Consider the following 20,500-nt stretch of genomic DNA (forward strand, 5'->3'; position numbering starts at 1 on the left):
TCTTTTTTCTTTCTTCTTTCTTTCCTTTTCTCTCTCTCTTTCTCTCTCTCTTTCTCTCTTTCTTTTCTCTCTCTCTTTCTTCCTTCCTTCCTTCCTTTCTTTCTTTCTCTTTCTTTCTTTCTTTCTCTTTTTTTAAATTTACCAAGTTCCTGGTTTCTCTGAAGCCTGCTCTCTAACGCTGGGTTTTAAATGCCCTGACTGATTACCAGGGCCCTAAATGCCCAGTGAGGGCAGTCCTGAGAGACCCACCCTAATGAGGGTGCAGGCAGGAGGCTGGCTGAGCAAACATATTTAATTAACACATGCCACATACAAAGTGCTGTGGAAAGGCCTAAAGGGAGCTCATTTGGCTTTTAGTCTCCTTGCCTGAAAAATGACTGCTAGAATTAAACTGGTCTTCTGGGGTCGGGGTGAGGGCACTCCAACTGCACCAGCCTTTCAAAATAAGGAAGCCTATCAGGGTAGCAGTGATGGTGCCCCTCCCTCTTTTTTTTTCCTTCTCTTTCTCCCCTTCATCTTCTCTGCATGAAGAAGAGGAATTGCAATGGCAAAACCCCTGGGGCGGAAAGGAGAGAAACGCAAGTCTCCCCAAATGCCAAGCCGATTTTACTGCTAAGAATAGCTTTTATCTCTGGGAGGAAAGGCAGAAGACCTCGTTCTGTCTTCTCCCCTTCAACTCCCCCTCCAACTGAAGGTTGATTTTAAAGGCGCAGCACTCAGCCATGGGAACACAGTAAGCCCTGTCTTTCCCAAAATGATTTAGTTTGGAGTCACAGAAGCTGGAGCGGGGCAATGTGGGAGGAGAAAACTGAATCCGGAGAACCAGGGAAGGAGGTGAAGGAGGAGGCAAGAGGGAAATGGAGAGGAAGAGAAAGAATAGGACACAGGAATTTCTGTTACACCCTGAACCCAGGCTTCTGCAGTCCCAAGGAGACTCACAGGGATAGTGGGACTGTGGGGGGTGGCCCTGGGCTGACCAGGGGAAACCACTGGGGCTCTAGGCAATGGAGTCCCCAGTTTGGCTGTACTTTGGGGAAGGGGGACAGATTTCTAGACGTCTGGCTAGGATATATGCTCACCATAAGGAATCGTTGTGAGTCCCCTGCCTCCCAGCTGCTCAGAGGTTAAAAGCCCAAACAATCTTTCCAAACATTATGTTTTCTTTCATAAAAGTGCTGCATTTCTTTCAGGGCAGAAAGTATAAATGCTCCTAAAACACTAGGTCAGAGGCATAGGGTTATTCTCAAGGATTCTGGATGAAAACATCAGAAAGGACTCCCTTTCCTTTGTTAACTAAAAACAGATTTTCACAGTTAACTGCATTGCAGAAGGCAGTAATGGCCCTCAGGGAAGCAGTCATTCCTTTAGTTCTCTGTTCTGTCCTTGTGGATGCACCTCCTCTCCTCCAGCTCCCTCCTTTCCTCCTGTCACTGGTTCAGCCTTTTGCTCACACTGTCTCCTGGTCTCCCCAGGCTCTGGTTTCTTTCCCCACTCACCTTTTGCGTCCCTCCTGGATCTGCTTCCCTGGCCAGAGTGCCCATTTGGAAGGAAGGGAGAGAAAGGGATGCCATGTCTGCTTGGGATCCCCAAATGTCTGATGCCCTGCAGCTTTCCAACAGGGCAAGCAGATATCCCACAGAACTGGAGGAGAATCAGTCTCTGGGTCTTCCTTTACTCGAGGCAGTCTACCAACCACCTCTGAAAAACTACTAGATAGACGGTTGACAGCTCACCACTCATATTATCCCCCTTCTCGAATAGCCCTTGCCCGCTTCTACCATAAAAGAGCATTGTAGTGATTCACGAGTCAAGAGGAGCAGAAGGTCTTCGGCAGGCAGTGCATAAATACAAATAATGGTTATTTATCACAAACGAAAGCGGCTCATAAGTAACTGAAACTGGCCCAGTTCTGCTTCTGTTGAATAAAAGGGGAAAAAATTCACAAACATCAAAAAGCAAAAAATAAAAGAGGAACACTCTGCAGAAGATGTTGTTTCTCTGTATTGCTATTAGCTGAATAAATTGCAGCAATTTCCTAAATGCTCCTGGAGAAGAAATGATTTTAGAAGAAACCTGCTTAGCCGCTCCATGTTGCGGGGTCTGGGCTGCCTATGACCAGCAGAGGGCACACTTCAGTTATAAACAGAAACCTGCAGAGCCCATGGTGGGGAAAGGGCAATTTAGGATTCCAAGGTTGCAAATTGCTTATTCCATGCTCTGCATAACCCTGGAGATCAGAGTCCAAGATTATGGACAGGATACGAGAGACTAGGTTTCAAGGAATCAGTTCTAAGCAGGGAATGACATGACTATAAATGTTCCTTTTTCATGATTCAAGGCTGGTGCTGCATACCCTCTCCGGGTGCTGCAAGCTGCTCTTCAGTGTAAATCACTGCAGTAGTGACTTGTCCCTGTCCAGGGCCTGCCACAGTCACTCAAAGCCACATATTGTTTAGAGTGGAGACGTTCAGGCTTTGTAACTGACTTGGAAAAGCAGGTGCCATGTCCAGGATGTAGGAAGAAGTTCTTGCTGTTGGTCATTCCCTTTTGTTTGATGAAGATACAGAAACTGTATTCCCTGGGAAACAGACAGGAATGAAGACCATCAGAAATGTTTCCTTAAGATTTCAGCTAGCCTAGCAATTCCACTTCTAGATAGGTACCCAAGAGAAGTGAAAATATATATCCACACAAAAACCGGTACATGAATGTTCATAACAGCATTCTTCATCATAGCTGAAAAATGGAAACAACCCAGGTGTCCACTGACTGATGCATGGATAAACACAATGCAGTATGTCCATACAAGTGAATATTATTTAGTCAAAAAAAGGGATGAAGTACTAATACATGTACGAATACATGTTACAACGTGGATTAACCTTGAAACCTGCATGCTAATTGAGAGAAGCCAGTCACAGGGGGCCACGTATTGTATGATTCCATTTATATGAAATGTCTAGAAGAGACAAATTCATAGAAACAAAAAATAGATTAGTGGTTGCCGGGGGAAGGGGGGAGATGGGAAGTGATTGTTAATGAGTATGGGATTTCTTTTGGGGGTGGTGAAAATGTTCTGAAATTAGATAGTGGTGATGTACAACTCTGCAAATATACTAAAAAGCACTGAACTGTACACTATAAAACTGTAATTGAAAAAAAAAGGATTTTGACCAGGGCAGATGTTCTAGAGGGAAACTCAGAGCAGGAAATAAGGAGAATATAAAAAGAATATTTGAGTTCTGAGAGACCCAATCCTACCACCAAGAATATATATATATTTAGTAGTTTATATATTTATATATATATTTAGTAGTTTAGTGCAGGCTGGAAATAGAGGTAGCCAAAGCCCAGTACAGAAAGCAAGGAGAATTTCCCACAAAGCTGAACTGACCCTGTATCTCCTCCAACTGAAGGACTTGGGAAGGGCTGACAGCACTGTGAGGGTGCAGGCATGGTACGATGGGTGCTATTTCGCTCAAGGCGAGAGGTTCCACATCTGCGTTGATGTCATGGTGCCCCCCTGTGCAGAAGGAAATAAGGGAGAATCACACTCCTCAGGCTACAATAACAAGACAGACTTTCCAAGATCTCAGGGGCTGATGAGGAAGGAAGGTGATAGTAATGAAGTCACCAGCTCAGCTGCTGGGACCTTGTGGTCACACCTGAGTTCCCGGAATGCGATGAGTAATGCCCGCGAGAATCTAGAAGCTCGTTCCCTATTCTTTCTGTAGCTCCCACAGCTCCTTGCAGAGGCTAAGCCCATGAGAGCCCTTAGTAAATACTTGGGAAAAGTGGGAGAAGGAAGAAGTAGCGAGCATACGACTGAAAAGGCCTAGTGAAGTACCCTGGGATGACCAGAGCCATGCCAGCTACAGCCTTGGCCAACACACCAGAAAGGAAGGGTCCCGGAGGGGGAAGGACAAGAAGACATGACTTTGCTCACTCTCTCTATCAGAACCACCCATTCACACATCACTGGGCCTGCCTTGTTGAGTCCTGAAGCGTTAAGCAGAGCAAGACCCCAGGCACACCTGAGTGCGCCGTTCTAGTACAACATGCTTGACAAGTCTTTCCTTTCTTAGACAGAAACTGTTATTCAATAATATCATTGTGTGCTAGCGAGTCAGAATTTGCTTCATTTCTAAAATACACTGTGAAGAAACTCTATGAAAGTGTGTGTTTTAAAATTTGTGTTTACTGATTTAAAAAAAAAAAAAAGCATCTTTTTGTTCTATAATTGCTTAAGGTGACCAGGGAGAGCAGTGATACTGGAGTATGATAAAATATTTTCCAGTCCTGTGTTTTACTTCAAGTCTGGTCCTCTGGGTGAATGCTACGCATTTTAGGGAACCTGGGACTATGTCTAACTATATCTTAAAAAACCCGCTTAATTACAGATTCAGCCAAGAGATGGGAACTCGGTAACTAATTATGTAGCTAGAGCTTCCGATAGGCATAGAAACCAGAGCTCACAACACTTCCAATTACACGGTAAATAAAGGATTAAGAACAACTGGCCAAATGCCAATCGTTTTAAATAAATTACATGAGTTCAACGGTAGTAAGAATTAGATTCGGGATTTGTGCAGATCTGGATTTAAAGCTTGGCCTTTTCCTTCGGTTATCCCTTTAGTAAATGTGCATTGATCACCTACTATGTACCAGGCACTATGCTCGGCATTGAGCATAGCAGCATGAACGAGAAAGTCTCCGTCCTGAGGGAGGTTACATCCCCCACAGCTACATAAAATACCCGTTATCTCAAAGGAGTTGCTAAACCTTTCTGCATCTAGATCTGTAAAATGGGGGGAGAAATGATACCTGATTTGAAAGTTATAGTAAGGATTAAACTGAATCACATAAACAAAATGCACAGGCTATTGCATTTTAAAAAGTGTTGCTTTTCTTCCCCTTGTAAACACTTGGTATCATTTCATCAGCTGCTACCACATGCTACTGTCTTTTTTTTTTTAAGATTTTATTTACTTATTTGACAGAGAGATAGACAGAAGAGCACAAGCAGAGGGAATGGCAGAGGGAGAGGGAGAAGCAGGCTCCGCACTGAGCAGGGAGCCCATGCGGGACTCGACCCCAGGACCCTGGGATCATGACCTGAGCCGAAGGCAGACGCCTAACTATCCGAGCCACCCAGGCGCCCCACATGCTACTGTCTTTAACTGAACGTTCCTAGTTCAAGGTGAGACCAGGGTAATAGGTGTCACATAAATGTACAGGATGGATGCAGACCAAAATCCGGTCCTCTGACGCATGAAAGGAGCGCCTTTGCTTTTCTCTGCCTCGGCTTCCCTCCGCCCTCTTTCCTTTCATCCTGCAGCAGACTCTCCTGAGGCAGCTTCTCCTTGCTCGTCTGCACCAATTGTGCTCCTGCGCCCTCTGACTTAGACACAGAGGCCTCTGCTGTGCATGAAACAGGCACCGTGCTGGCTGAGTTCAGGGTTCTGTTGAATATTGACTTTTAATGACTCTAGTGACTTAATCATTTTATAGATTTTTGAAAGAAGATTGAGAAGGGGAGAGGTTGTGACTTGCTCAAGGTCTAACCGTGGGATGTAGAGCCAGGAATCTGAAGCGCCTTGTGCTCTGCTGTGGGAGCTTGGGTCTGGCCATCTCCATCTGCTGTGCATTTCAGATTCCTTTCTTACTGTGCCAATATATTAGAAATAATTTTTTTCAGGGGCGCCTGGGTGGCTCAGTCGGTTGAGCCTCTGCCTTCAGCTCAGGTCATGGTCCCGGGGTCCTGGGATTGAGTACCGTGTTGGGCTCCCTGCTCAGCTAGGAGTCTGCTTCTCCCTCTCCCTGTGTGCCTCACCCTGCTTATTTCTTCTCCCTCTCTCTCAAATAAATGAACAAAATCTTTTTAAAAAATAGTTTTGGTTTTTTTTTCAGATACTAAGCTGTTGTAATTGTTTTAGGTTGGTGTTTTCTAGAAGGCACAGACTGGTTAGACTTACCCTGGTTTAAGAGATCATTCATTTAGCAAATCTACTTGGATTTTGTGACTGCCATGCTAAAAGTCCTAAAAACAAAGGTAATAAGAAGCTGCACTTGGGTCCAGCAGTCAAGAAGATAGAATTGGATTCTTTCCAAAGCCAGTATTTACACTTGGATGTCTCTTGCTTTCTCATTTACTTTAACAAACTATATCATGAGGTAACTTTATTTTTAAAGATACCTTTTCTTTCTTTCTTTTTTTTTTTTAAGGGGAGATGGTTTTAGAACAGAGCAAGGAACTTAAACTCAAGAGATTTGGACTCTAGTCCCAGTTCTGCTGGGTGACCTTAGTCTAATCACTTGCCCTCTTTGAGCCTAAACTCTGCATTTGTACAATGCACAGGCTGGACTGGCCTGGGGGTTTTCACACTGTGGTCAGTGGGGCCTAAGGATTTCCAGGACGTCTTCTGGGCCTCCCTGGCAGATCTAACAGGGAGGCTGGGGGTGGGGGAGGCTGGAGCTCCAGGGCCACACTGTCTTCTTCTCCCCTCCCCTCCTCAGGGCAGCATCCCTTTTGTTTGCCTTCCAGGGGGAGAGTCTGCCCAAGATTTTTTTTTTTTAAATAGATTTCTTCTTTTTTTAAATTTTATTATGTTATGTTAATCACCATACGTTACATCATTAGTTTTTGATGTAGATTTTATTTGAAAGAAAGGTTCTGCTATTTCTTTAGCATTTAAAAAATCACCAGCACAGTTCAATGCTCTGAAAGAATCTTTCTTGTTCTAACATTCTCTAGTTTCTAAGTTCAAAGATCGGCTCTTGGTTTCTCTTTTTAGAGGTTTCTTTGCTGCTATGGACACACTCACCAATCACCCCTTAATTATAAACACTTTCTCTGCTGACCCTAGGTGACTGCTATGTATTATGCTGCCCCCAAAGATCCTGGAAATCAGCTTGTCTGTAATCCTGCCTTAATAGCGCTGCAACCAGCGGGGAAGAACATTTGCAGCAGTGTTCATTCGCTGACCAGGGATTTTATTTATTACTATTATTTTAACTTGCAGGCATTTGTTCCAACCACCTTGGAAAACCAGTTCCAGAATCGTCCCCAGCCCTGGCCCGCACAGCAGCGCCCTCATTTGCATGCCGCGGCTTCGTCTCCGGAAGGACGTTCTGCAACGCCATTCCTCACTGCTCCCCGCCGTGCTGAGCCGCTTTGCAGATGGGCTCTCACGTCCTCTCCCGCCCATTTCGTTTTTCCGGCTGTCTGTCTTGCCCTGCGCTCGCCCAGTCCCCTCCAGCGATCTCTGGCTGCCACCGCAGTGGGTGCTGAGCCAGGCTGTGCCAGCCCAGCCCTTCCTCCAGCACCCTAGCCCTTTCTGGTCCGTATTTATTTCACACACGAGGTGGCTGCGTTGCCCAGAGTGGAACAAGAGCACTTTTCCTGTACAAAGAACTGATTTGGATTTTCTTCTAAAATCCACCAGTGCTAAAAGGAGATAAAGATAAATCAGCATTTTCTGCTCACTGCAGGTCAGTGAGGTTCAAGAACTTGCTGCCAGATGGGTAAAACCAGGATATAGGATGCGGAAGGTGATCAGTGAGTGACTCAGGGCCTGTTACGTATCACACCGTTTTCTTCACCTCATTTAATTCTTGTAATAACCCTCCGAGGTAGGTATTCCGATCCCCATTTGTCGTAGGAAGAAACTGAGGCTTGGAGAGGTAGAAGGACTTGTCTAGCACACACTTAGGAAGTGACAGATGCAGGTACTGAACTTTCTCTCTGGCACCAAATGCCATGTTTTTTCCACGGCACCATGCTGCCTTCGTGATGAGCATGCTGACTCATTTGGGAAGTTATGTAAGCTTGTAAATCACATTGAGATTCCCAGACAATGTGCCTGCATAAAAAAGAAAAAAGTATTGCCAGGACAGCTTCGATGCACCAGGGGAGAGAGGCACCCCACTGTCTGGGAAAGGTTGTACCAAACTGTTGAGAGGTAAAGGTCTGCCCCAGTGAAAGCCAGACCAGAGGCAGTCATTTGTCCCTTCTCCTCCCAACCTGTTCTGTAAATAAACAAGGCTTTCATTACAAACATATGAATAAGGCTATCTATCCACTGAACTCAGGAGTAGTTAGTCCAACCCAAACTTTGGTCACCTGCAATAGGTATACCAAAGGTGCTCAGGATCATACGGTTCAGTACCACTCAAGACAGTCACCCCCATCAGAGGAAATAAGCAAGACTGGTCTTTAGCATTATCCATATACCCTTTTTATTGAACAGAGAAGTACCAGAATCAGATATGCACTTTAGGAAGCTGTCCCTGGTCTCTGTGCGGGAGAGAGTGGGATGTAATGTAGCACTGTTGGAGCCCTGCCCATGTTCCCTTGGTATTCACCATTACACACTGAAGGCCCATGACCCTCTGGGTTCTGGCTGGCAGCATGCTCAGCCCATGCTCAGTGCACGCCAGAAGTGCTAGGGACAGCCATAAAGCAATGATGGGTCGAGAGTTGATGGATAAAGAGTAGCCCAGCTCCCTTGCCTGTTAGTTGGGATAATGCTGAGGCATATTCTGTACTGTGTCCCAGACTTTTCCAGTGGGACGGAGCTCCAGTGTCCTTCAATGCTTGATAACACAGCCTGTATCGGCTTCTTTCACTTCCCTGTCTCATCCCCCAGCTCAGCTTCCAGGTCTCCTGGGATCACCTCTTGAATAAATTATTTATACTCAATTCCTTGTCTCAGGCTCTGTTTCTGGGGGGAACCCAAATGAAAATCTTTCAGTAACCTCAGTGTAGAGATAGAAAACAGGGGCCCAGACAAAAGGAGTGGAAGTGGGAATAAAGAGAAGGGGATGGATATGAGCAATATTCACCCTGAGATTTAGGACTTCAAAACTGGTGAAATGGAGTGCCAAAGTGGGGGGGGGGGCATAGGGGAGACTCTATAAGGACTGTGGGTCTGGGGCTTGAGCTCCTGGGTGGTGGCTGACGCCTTGAACTGAACTAAGGAATATATTTGGGGGTAAGAAAGTAAATCCAATTACGGATATGTAGGAGAAAGTGGCATCTGGCTCTGTGATGTCATTTGCAAGAGTGAAAGTACCCCCCTTTGCTAAAAGCATCTTCCCAAACTGCTTACCACAGTGCTTGAAATTCTAAATTACTCATTCCTTTGGCTTGCTTTTTCCAGAATCCTATTTTTAAAATCCTCCTGAGATTATTAATAATTTTGTTATGTGTGATAATAGCATCGTGGTTATGTAGGAAAAAAAACCTCCTTACCTGTTAGAAATACAGGCTAAAGTATTTATGGGTAAAATGAAACAGTCAGGGATTGCTTTAAAATAATCCAGCAAAAAGAAAAGTGAAATGTATATATAGGAGGATAGATAAAATGACACTGGCAAAATATTTAAAATTGTAAAAGGCTCAGGATGAGTATAAGGGGTTCATTATATCATTTCCTCTACTTTTGTGTACATTTGAAAATTTCCATAATAAAAGAAATAAGTTACCCCAATATTTTAAAAATGGGAAGATATCATATCCAACTGTTTTTATCACTTGTGAAAAACAACCACAAAGATGTGTATTAAAACTTTGGTTGGATTTTATATTTTTGGAATATTTAGAAGGAAAAGAGGGCTGCTCCTTTTAAGAAATAGACTTGTTAAGAGCTGGATTTTAAAGAGAAAAGAAACTAGGATTCAGACATAGGATATCATACCTTTTGCCAACTGTTTGGTCTTTACCACCACTCACTTGAGAAGAGGAAGGCATCTAACAATTTTCTCTCATACCCTGCCACAATGGTTCTACATCAGGTGCTTTGAATGAATGATCTCATTTTAAGAAACTGAGGCTAAAGAGATCAACTCTCTGGCCCAAAGATCACAGGGTGATAAATTGCAGGGGCCTTAGGAGAGGGTCCTGGGTCTGAAGCGCCATTGCGTCTGGCTTCAAAGGTTGCCACGTTCCACAGCCTCCAGACTCACTCACTGTGGTTGGTCCTAGGTCAGCTCACAATTCAGAGACGTGGTCACTCACAAACTGGCTCCCACTGAATTGATTCTCTGGGATCAGCCTGCTTCTGTCTAGGTGGAGCTGAAACCAAGAGAAATTAAGAGCATGTCCTCCTGGGCAGAGAGGACAGGGTGATAAAAGCTCACAGATGAAGTGAGGGGTGTCAAGGAAGGATCGGTTGCCAGAAAAGCCAGAGGTGGGCACAGCAGGTGGAAGAGCCAATAGGGGCAAGAAGCGAAGATAAACTGAACTGTAAAACAGCAAATAACTCCATGAGTAAATGCAAGATGTTTAAAAAACCAGTGTTTAAGCACTTATTTATACTTCTTTTTTGTTAAACCAACTTTAAGTTCAAGTAAAAGAGATAATTAGATTACAGTAATTTCTTCTTGTTGGAGTATATATATCCATAATAGTATGGAAATTATTATCCCTAATAAAAACTACAGAAAAATGTTTATTTAAAAACTTAAGTGAAAAAGCAGAATACAGTATATCTATGGCATGATTACAATTTTCTAAAAACATCCTTGACATGGATGGAAAAGATCGGAAGAAAAAAAAGTCAAAAAGCTTGTGGATTTGGTTGTAGAAATACGGATTTTTTTGTATTTTAATTTTTCTTCTATAATTTATATGCTTTATTTTCTTATAATGAAATGTATTACTTTGGGAGTGTAAAAAAAATGGTTAAGAAGTAAACTGAAGAAGTACATTTTATTTTTTATCCTGTTTAATCCAGGGTAATGAAGATGCTTATAGGAATGAAAGAAGTGAGAGATATTTATGGCTTCCTGTTGAGAAGAGAAACATAATTTGGTAGAAAATCTGAGCAAGTGATGGTGAGTTGCATCTTAGCAGCCCTCAGTCAGCCGTATGCACATGTAGCCAACCTCCTCACTGGGCCTCCATCCTCTGTTTGATCAAGGTGACTGTGAATCACTGAGAGATCTGCTCACCTGAAGATCACACTGATGCTAAGAGAACACAGACTGCTAGTCACAGGTCTCTCTCTAGACTTCAGGAGCTTAAATTCATACACTAACATTTTTTTAAAAAGATTTTATTTATTTACTTGAGAGGGAGAAAGAGAATGCAAGCAGGGGGAGTGGGAGAGGGAGAAGTAGACTCCTCGCCAAGCAGGGAGCCTGATACGGGACTCGATCCCAGGACTCTGGGATCATGACCTGAGCTGAAGGGAGATGCTTAACTGACTGAGCCACCCAGGCACCCCATATGCCAACATTTTTACTTAGTCATTTCCTTGGCATTTTTAAAAAGTCATACGAGTTAGACTCTCTCAGGGGCCCTGATAGTCTTTCAGGGGCCAGAATGTTGCTTCATTTTAGAAAGCCAGAGTCAACCCAGGCAAAAATGTCAATAGTATCTTTTACCTGGATAGAGACCTTCTCTCCAAACCTGTTAAACCAAAAGCCATCCCACTTTCATCTACAATTTGTACAGAGTTTCTTCCGGCGGTCGGGCTTGGAGGGGGGCTAGTTTCTGCTCACTGACTCTGAAATTGAAATATTAGATATCAGTAACTTTCTCAAAGAGGCTTTTACCAAAACCTAAGAAAACAAATACAAAATGTTTTATTATAATTCAACCAACACTGGAGCCTGCAATGCAGAGTCCTGAGCCAGACTCTTCAGGAGGCATGTAGAGTAAGAAATAGAAGTTGCTCTTAAAGGAGAGGGAGAAAAAAAGTAATCCTAGGATTGCCTGTAATACCAAGAAGAATAAAAGAAGTAGTGTGCATATTTAGGGAGGAGAAAAATCGCCTCGACTTAAGGGTCTTATGGAAAGGTTTCTAGAAGGTAGGGCGATTGAAATGGACCTTGACGGATATAAGATGTCAGTCAGCCACAGACAGTAGGGAGGGCAGGCACGGATGGCACTGATGGAGGGAAGACTATCAGCAAGCAAAGGAAAAGATGAATAAAAGGTCAACGCTTTCTGTTCCAAATTTTTATAAATGCAACTGGCCCTATAAACTAAGGACCAAGGAGTCACGGCTTGGCCTATGGCTGCACTTCGTTCTGCTGAGTATAGACTTGGAAGCAGGTGGAGGAGGATGTTCCCAGAGCACACTTGCCAGGGGAGCAAAGGAAGAGGTGTACGACAGTTCCAGCTGCTGTAGGGACAAGGCTGGGGGGAAGCAGAGATGTTAAAAGGGCATTGTTAGGGCCTTTTACTTTGTAATGTACTCCCTCCTCTGGAACCACACAAAATCTTCAGTACAAAGCTACATTACTGACAATGCTTTTGGGCTTGAGTTTTTAATTCACAGGTGGAGGTGAGTGAAAAGTGGAGGAGGGGTGAGTATGGAGTATGGCTGGAAGTAAGCAGGGGATGAAACCAGGGGCAGCAAGAGGGATGAAGGTATATTTGGTTAATATACTCACTTTATTTATTGTTTTTTAGATGTATTTATTTATTTGACACAGAGAGAGAGACAGCGAGAGAGGGAACACAAGCAGGGGGAGTGGGAGAGGATATATGCTTCTGCAGGCTTCCCGCTGAGCAGGGAGCCTGATGTGGGGCTCCATCCCAGGACCCTTAACAACTGAGCCACCCAGTCGCCCCAATATACTCACTTTAAAGTGAAGAAAGGCAACTCATCATTTAGCCTGTCACCACTGCTGTGATGTGCCAGGCAGTGTGCCCATGATGGGATGCAGGGTGAGTCCAGCTTGCTGTGGCCTGGCCTTCAAAGAGACTGCATTCTTGGGGGCGGGGTGGTGGTGGTGGTGCAGAGATTAACTAAATAACAAAAAATGTAAAATTAGGATTGTAATTGTAATTAGTGTAATTAGAGAGGTCTACAGTGCTACAAAAGCTTATAGAGGGATTTGACCTTGTGGGTTAGTTAAGGGGCTATAGAATTGCATGAGTTCTGAAGGATGAATAGGAGTAGAGTGTGTAATATTTAAGGCAGAATGAAGAGTAAGTGCAAAGGCCTTGTTGAAGGAAGGAATTGAGGAGAGGCCAGTGTGGCTGGAGCACAGACAGTGATGGGGAGCATGGAGCCAAGCACAGCTGAAAAGGCAGGAAGCGGACCTTAGTGGGTCTTGAAGTCATGTAAGGGTTTAAATGGGGGTGCTAGGACAATGTATATTTTAAAAGATCACTCTAGGGGCTCCTGGATGACTCAGGTGGTTAAGTGTTGGACTCCTGGTTTCAGCTCAGGTCGTGATCTCATGGGTCATGAGATGGAGCCCTGTCCAGAGGCCCACGTCGGGACTCAGGGGTCAGTGGGGAGCTGCATGAAGATTCTCTTCCTCTGCTCTTCCCCTACTCCTGCGCATGTGCGCACACTCTCACTCTTTCTCTAAAATAAATAAATAAATCTTTAAAAAAAATAAAAGTTCACTCTAGCTGCTGTATGGTAAAGAAATGGGAGTATGGTAAAGGTGGATGTAGGTAAGAAAACCAACCAGGAGGCTATCGCTCTCCCCAAGCAAAAGATAATGATAGGGCAGCACTTTATACCACAGAAGAAAGCATGACATAGCCTCAGCTAAGAGGATCAACCCTCTTTTATGTTAAATTGACAACCTGCAAGAAAATGTCACCTTACACTCTGTAGGAAACTTATTGTTCCTTTCAAGTACAAATAAGTCCTTATGTAAGTGACTTTAGTAATAAGAACAGATATATGCTAAGACTAGAATGAAAAGACTGTCTCTGAAGGAGAGAAATGCAAAATGTAATATTCATAAGCTTTTGGATATGTCTACATGACAGATGTGTTTCTAAGTGTACTGTATATTTTAAGCAGAAATCTTTTCTTCCTGGTTGGTTTGTATACAGCACACTAAATGGATGGAATGAGCAAACCATTATGTATGAGTTGCTTTGTCTTTTGGTAAAAACAACTCACAGATGCATGCACATTAAGATGTTTCCATATCACCTTCAATTCACCCTGTGTATTCTAATCTTGCTCAAGGAGAAATGAACAAACCACAATGGCACTGGGAAATTATATGCACTTCTATATTGGAAATAGATCAAGGGCACACCAGTGAATAAAGATATAAGAGACCTAAACCACATAATTAACAAACTTGATCTAACCTTGCACTCAATAATTATAGAGTATCCATTCTTTTTAAGCTCACATGGAACTGTTATAAAAATGACTATGTATGATTACAAGGCTTTGTTCACTTTGTAATAACTTACTGAACAGCATATGTATGATTTGTGCATTTTTCTTTCTATATGTATGCTAAATTTCAAAAAAATGGTTTGTTAAGAAACAAAAAAAACAAACAAACAAAAACTGACCATATATTAAGTCCCAAAGAAAGTCTCAGCAAGGGGCACGTGGGTGGCTCAGTGAGTTAAGCGTGCGGTCTGCCTTTGGCTCAGGTCATGATCCCAGGGATTGAGCCCCACATCAGGCTCCTTGCTCAGTGGGGAGGGGAGCCTTTTCCTTCCCCCTCTGCCTACTGCTCCCCCTGCTTGTGCTCTCTCTCTCTCTGTGTCAAATAAATAAATAAAATCTTAAAAAAAAGTCTCAGCAAATTTCAAAGGACTAATATTATACAATAATGCAATTACATTAGAAATTAACAATAAAAAATAGACAAAACAAAACAATATTTGGAAAAACCGCATTTCTAAATAACTTATGAATTAAGAAAAAAACATAATAGAAATAATGAAATACTAGGAACTACATGACAATGAAAATACTAATAAAAACCTATGGATATGTAGCTAAAATGAAATGTACATAATTATATGCATAAAAATGAAAATGAATGAGGTAAGTATTCTGCTTAAGAAACTGGAAAAAGAACATTAGAGTAATCTCAAGAAAAATAAAAGAAGTATAAGAGGAAAACTTGATTAGAGATGATAAAATAAAAAGCAGGCTCTCTGAAAAGACAAGATAGACAGACCTCTAGCAGGATGGATGAAGAAAAAAAGAAGCAATAAATAAACAACTGGTGCAGCCATTGTGGAAAACTGTATGGGGTTTCCTCAAAAAATTAAAAATATAACTACCTACAATCCAGGAATCGTACTACTGGGTATTTACCCCCCAAAATACAAAAAGACTAATTCAAAGGGATACATGCACCCCTATGTTTACAGCAACATTATCTACATTATCTACAATAGCCAAACTATGGAAGCAGCCCAAGTGTGCTTTGATAGATGAATGGATAAAGAAGATGGAAATTATTCAGCCATAAGAAAGAATGAAATCTTGACATTTGCAGCAACATGGACAGAGCTAAAGAGTATAATGCTGAGTGAAATAAGTCAGCCAGAGGAAGACAAACACCATATGATCTCAGTCATATGTAGAATTTAAGAAACAAAACAAGCAAAGGAAAACAATGAGAGAGAGAGAGACAAACCAAGAAGCAAATTTTTAACTATAGAGAACAAACTGATGGTTACCAGAGGGGGTTTGGGTGGGGGATAGGGGAAATAGGGGATGGGGAATAAGAAGGGCATGAAAACAAACAAACAATATTAGAAACAAAAAGAGGATTATATAATTATAAAGATAGTGGAAACTGAAAAAAATCATAAGATGAGATTAGAAACTCTATAGCAATAAGCTTCAAACAAGATACTTAAGAAAGTATTACCAAAATGCATTCCAGAGGAGATAGAAAACCTGACAAAACCCAAAACCATTACAGAAATTGAACTGATAGCCAAAAGTCTCCCCTGAGAATAAAAAGGAAGACCCAGACAGTTTTAAAAGATAATTTATAGAGTCTTCAGGGAATATATAGTTCCTGTCTTGAACAAACCATTTTGGAGAATTAAAAAAAAGAAAAAAAAAAAAGGAAATCTATCCAATTCATTTCATGTAAATATACTACCAAAACTACACAAGAACAAAATAAGAAAAAGACAATTATAGAGCCAATTCATCTATGAACTTAAATGCTAAAATTCTAAATAAAATGCTAATAAATTTAATTCAACTTAATTATTTAATCAGTATATTAAAAAACATATCATGCCATGAAAGAGTCAATTTCAGAATATAATTCCAGAATTAATTAATGTAATTCAGAATTCCACATGAGAACAACCTACTATGGTTTTCCATGTTTTAAATAGATCAGCAGAAAAACCATATGACTATATAACAAAAATGTAGAATTAGTATTTGATCAATTATCACTCATCCATGATTAAAAAACCACTTTTGGCAAGGAATAGAAGAGAATTTTCTTAACCTGATAAAGGGCTTCTACCAAATTCTACAGCAAACATTCAGTGGTGAACAGATTTCCTGGTAAAGCTGGGAACAAGATAGGAGACTCTGTTTCTACTCTTATAAAACATTGTACTGTAGGTCCTAGCTAAGCATTAAGAGAGAGAAACAAGTACAAGATTTGGAAAAGAAAAGGCAAGATTGCTATTTTCACAAGGTCTGACCAACTCCATAGAACAATCCAAAGGAGTGAATGGAAAAGCCAATAGAACTAATAAAAAGTTCAACAAGGATACTGGTTCCAAGATCAGTATATAAAAATCAGTAATATTACTACACACCAGTAATAACCACTTAGAAAACGTAATAGGAAAAGAAACAATTAACAATAGCAATGGAATCTATAATGTAGCAGAATTAACCTAATAGAGGAGGTGAGAATTCCTTACAGAGAAAATGACGAAACATGATCCAAAGGCATAAAGGACCTGACTTAACAGATCACAGATGGGAAGATGCAATATTTTAAAAATATCTGTTCTCCTCAAATCAAGCTATACATTTAGTGCAGTTCCATTCAAAATCCCAATAGATTTTTTTTCATGGAACTTATTAGCTTAATACTAAATTCATCTGAAAAAGAAGAGGAACAAAAGTAGCTAAGACAATTTTGAACTATAATAAGATGGAGACATTTGCACCCTTGAAATACCAAGACTTATTATAAAGCTATAGTAGAAACAGATAGAAAGTGATGTATGTTTGTAATGGACAGGCTGTGTAGTCCTAATGTGCCTGCTGGATATACCACTTCGGAAGCAAGTAGTTCTATGTGAGTCGTCTCTAAATATGATAAGCTTCTGTGACTTAAGTGCATCTGTTGGGTCAAAACAGTCGTGTAATCTTATTCGTGACTGATTTGGACAATGTCCAGATCAACAAAGCTGCAGATAAGTTGGATACAGTGAAAGCCAATCTCCCATGTGGTGCTTTCAGGCAATCTAGATTGAATACTGTCAAACTGACTCAATAATACCCTCTTTTGGAGGAATAGTAAATGCTAGGTAAACAAAGAGAAAGTGGTTTACTTGAGCTTAGGTGGGACACTGAAGCTCTAAAATATTGTTCTTATTCTCCCTTGGAACTGCTGTTTATTTCAATTTTGGAAGATAAATCCCCAGGGTGGCTACATAACCAAATGAGAGATGACTTTCCTATCTACCCCGTGTTTTTAGATCTCCTTGCAATTAAATTAATTCACATAGCACTTTGTGTCTCTTCCTTGCAGTCTTAACAAGATTGATAAACAGGAAGATCAGGGTTTGATGGGACTTGAAGCCTACATAATTTGGGGGGTGGGGTGAGCTGGAGGTGGGGGTGGGAAGGAGGTGCTTCTTTAAGAAAAAATGCCAATGATGACTGGAAGAATCTCCCACAGATTAGCTTCTGGTTCTGTATATTTTAAACCTTATTTCTCCTCCTTTACCTGTGTATTTCCAGGGCCAAGATTCACAGGACAAGTTCATATCAAAACACAAACTCTGATCCTGCACCTTCATGGCACACTGGGAGTTGACAATAACCCTGGAAGCCAATCCTGCACCTGGATGGCTAGCAGTAATTTAATTCCACTTGAAACTGATGTGAATCAAATAAATATATCCCACTAAATTCAAATTTTCATTTGCTGGATCCCCCAAATGCCTCAGGCCACTGTGATCCACCTAACAGGAGGGAAAATGTGATAGAAGGGAAGGAAGTCAGAGAGGAGAGACACAACAGTCTTAGGCAACTGTGATTTAAGTATTTTACTTTTTCTAATTTTACAAAAACAGAATGGCCATGTGAGCACATTTCTAGGGCCCTTCCCAGGGTTCTTGAGAGGGCTCATGTAAGGAAGGGACCCTGCATTAGTTTGACAGCATATCCTTTGCTGATATTCAATGTTAAGATTTTTAAAAACAAGAATAAAGGAAAATGCTCACTAAATGTCAGCTGCTGTTAATCACTGATTAGTTAAATCTCTGGGCATTGGGTTTATTCACAAATTTACCTATGATCCTACCTAATTAAGAGAAGGAATGCTCTTCATAAGCAGGAACTTACCTGCCTCTTACAGTTTCTGTATTCACCTGTCCATCTTCTGTTCCCTGAAATCCTGTCCCATTCTTATAACCTGACTACGCCGGCATATTTGCATTTCTCTCCTTCTCCACTTTACCACTTTATCCTCCCTCTTCCAGTCAAATACAGGTTAAATACAAACACAAATACAGTCAAATACATATACTTAGTCCTTGTAATCCATGTCCCAATAAATTCTGACAAATTCTATTAAGAAAAGTAAAAGTCTTCAAAACATGAAACGTTCTTTGGTGAAATGACCACTTGTGAAATTGTTTCCCACTTAAATTGTTCCATCTGCTAACCCTAATGCCTACATCCACTCCTATCAAAGTCTTAGTCGTCCATTTGGAAATATCTAGTCCTCAAAAACAATAGAAATTTATTGCAAATCTTGCAAAAGATGTGGACTTCCATAAAATTGATGAAAGTGATGTTGGTAAACTGCTGGATCCACATGCAAATTGACTAATAAAGGAGGAGCTCAGAGTTGGACCAGATAACAAAGGAAAAAAAGACAACCAATAAGAATGATGATGACATCAATGCTTCAAAAGGAAACAATTTAGTTTCAAAGGATTAAGAAAGGACCTTGGAAAAACTGGATAAAGCCCTCCAACATTTCTGCAAATATGACCCTGCTGCAGAAATCAAATGCAAAGTGAAGGATAATGAGCTATATGAAAATAACCATGTCCACAAATTAACATTTGATTTATCAGAATTAGCACAACATTGTAACTGTAACCTTAAACGTTAAATATAAGATAAATTCATTTTCATAATTTTTTGATTGCATTATTTCAAGATAAAGTCTCAATCAAGTCTTTTTCTTTCATTATGGAATCTAGGTCTCCCTCTTACATAGATTCACTCTGGGAGGACCTTTCCTGGAAAAAGGAAGAGGGAAAGGAAGACCTCTTGTAGTCATCTCTGTTTCCCAAACACACAATAGTAGAAGAATCCCTTCAGGAAACTAAAAATTAGTCTTTTGGGTGCCCCTGCCAGATCAGTTCTGAATCTTCAACAGCAGAACAGAACTTAGGACTCCATCTTTTTGACAAAATCATCTTAAGGGATCCTTATGATAATCAAGCAAATGTGGGAACAAACACCTTAACTAATCCAAAGGGAAATGAATGTAGTTTATTCTCTCGTCATTCTCTCTCTTTCTCTCCCTCTCTCTTCACTTTACCAAGTCTTTTTAAAACTTTGTCATCTGTAGTCGTTGCACTCCTTTCTTCTTTCTTTTATCCTTTTTGCATGCCCTTCTTCCCAGATCAGTGTCTAATCTGTAAACAAAAGGTTTTTGAAACTTTATCAAGATTGTCTTTAGAATTTACAACCTGCTCCTGCATTTCATTTTGTTTTATGGTATTTTAAAACACCTTTGAAAAAAACCAGAACTTTTTTTTCTCCTTCTTTAAAATTGAGTGTAAGTGTTATGTTTCAAATTTCTTTTTTCTACATTCCCTCAGCCTGCATTCTCATGAGCCCATTTTGCTCTATATTCATTTGGACATTAAACTGCTTTGCAAATATTACCATATCTTGTCTGTTCTTTCTGTACTGCCTGTACTGTCAGCTCCTCAAAGACAAATACCACGTCCTTCATTTCTTCTGCATTTCCCCCACTGAGCCTAGGAGATTGACTAAGATTGACTAGTGTGCAGAATGCTTCACCCAGCGGGTGCTTAATAAATATTTTAAAAACAGTATTACAACGTTGAATAAATTTGACAGCAGTGCTGCTCATCACTTCAAATGCCAGCACTTTCTAGGTCCTTTCTCTGCCTAGCAACCATTTCCCAACATACCTCTATGTCCCCAGACATTGCATCCAAGCTGAAGCTCTCTTTTGATCCAGCTTTCCTTGCCTGAGTTATGGAAATATTGTTTACATGTTTCCTCCTGAGGAGTGTCTTACTGGTACCCACAGACCCTGCCCTTCAACTTGAAGTTGCTTCTTCCCCCTTCGTGAGAGTGGGAGAGAAGGACAGTAGGCATGAAGGTTCTTTTCCGGTAGCCCCCCTTTTTTCCCCCAAATCATCTTTCACATTAAGATACAATGCCCCTATGCATAAGAGTATCAACTAAGGATGATTTTCCTTCTTAGCACCCAAGAGTGCTAAGGATTTTAGGTAAGAGGTATTAGTATTTTAATTAAATACTGTTTCTTCAGG

The sequence above is a fragment of the Neomonachus schauinslandi genome, chromosome 1 (genome assembly GCF_002201575.2).
Source record: "Neomonachus schauinslandi chromosome 1, ASM220157v2, whole genome shotgun sequence".
Lineage (NCBI taxonomy): Eukaryota > Metazoa > Chordata > Mammalia > Carnivora > Phocidae > Neomonachus > Neomonachus schauinslandi.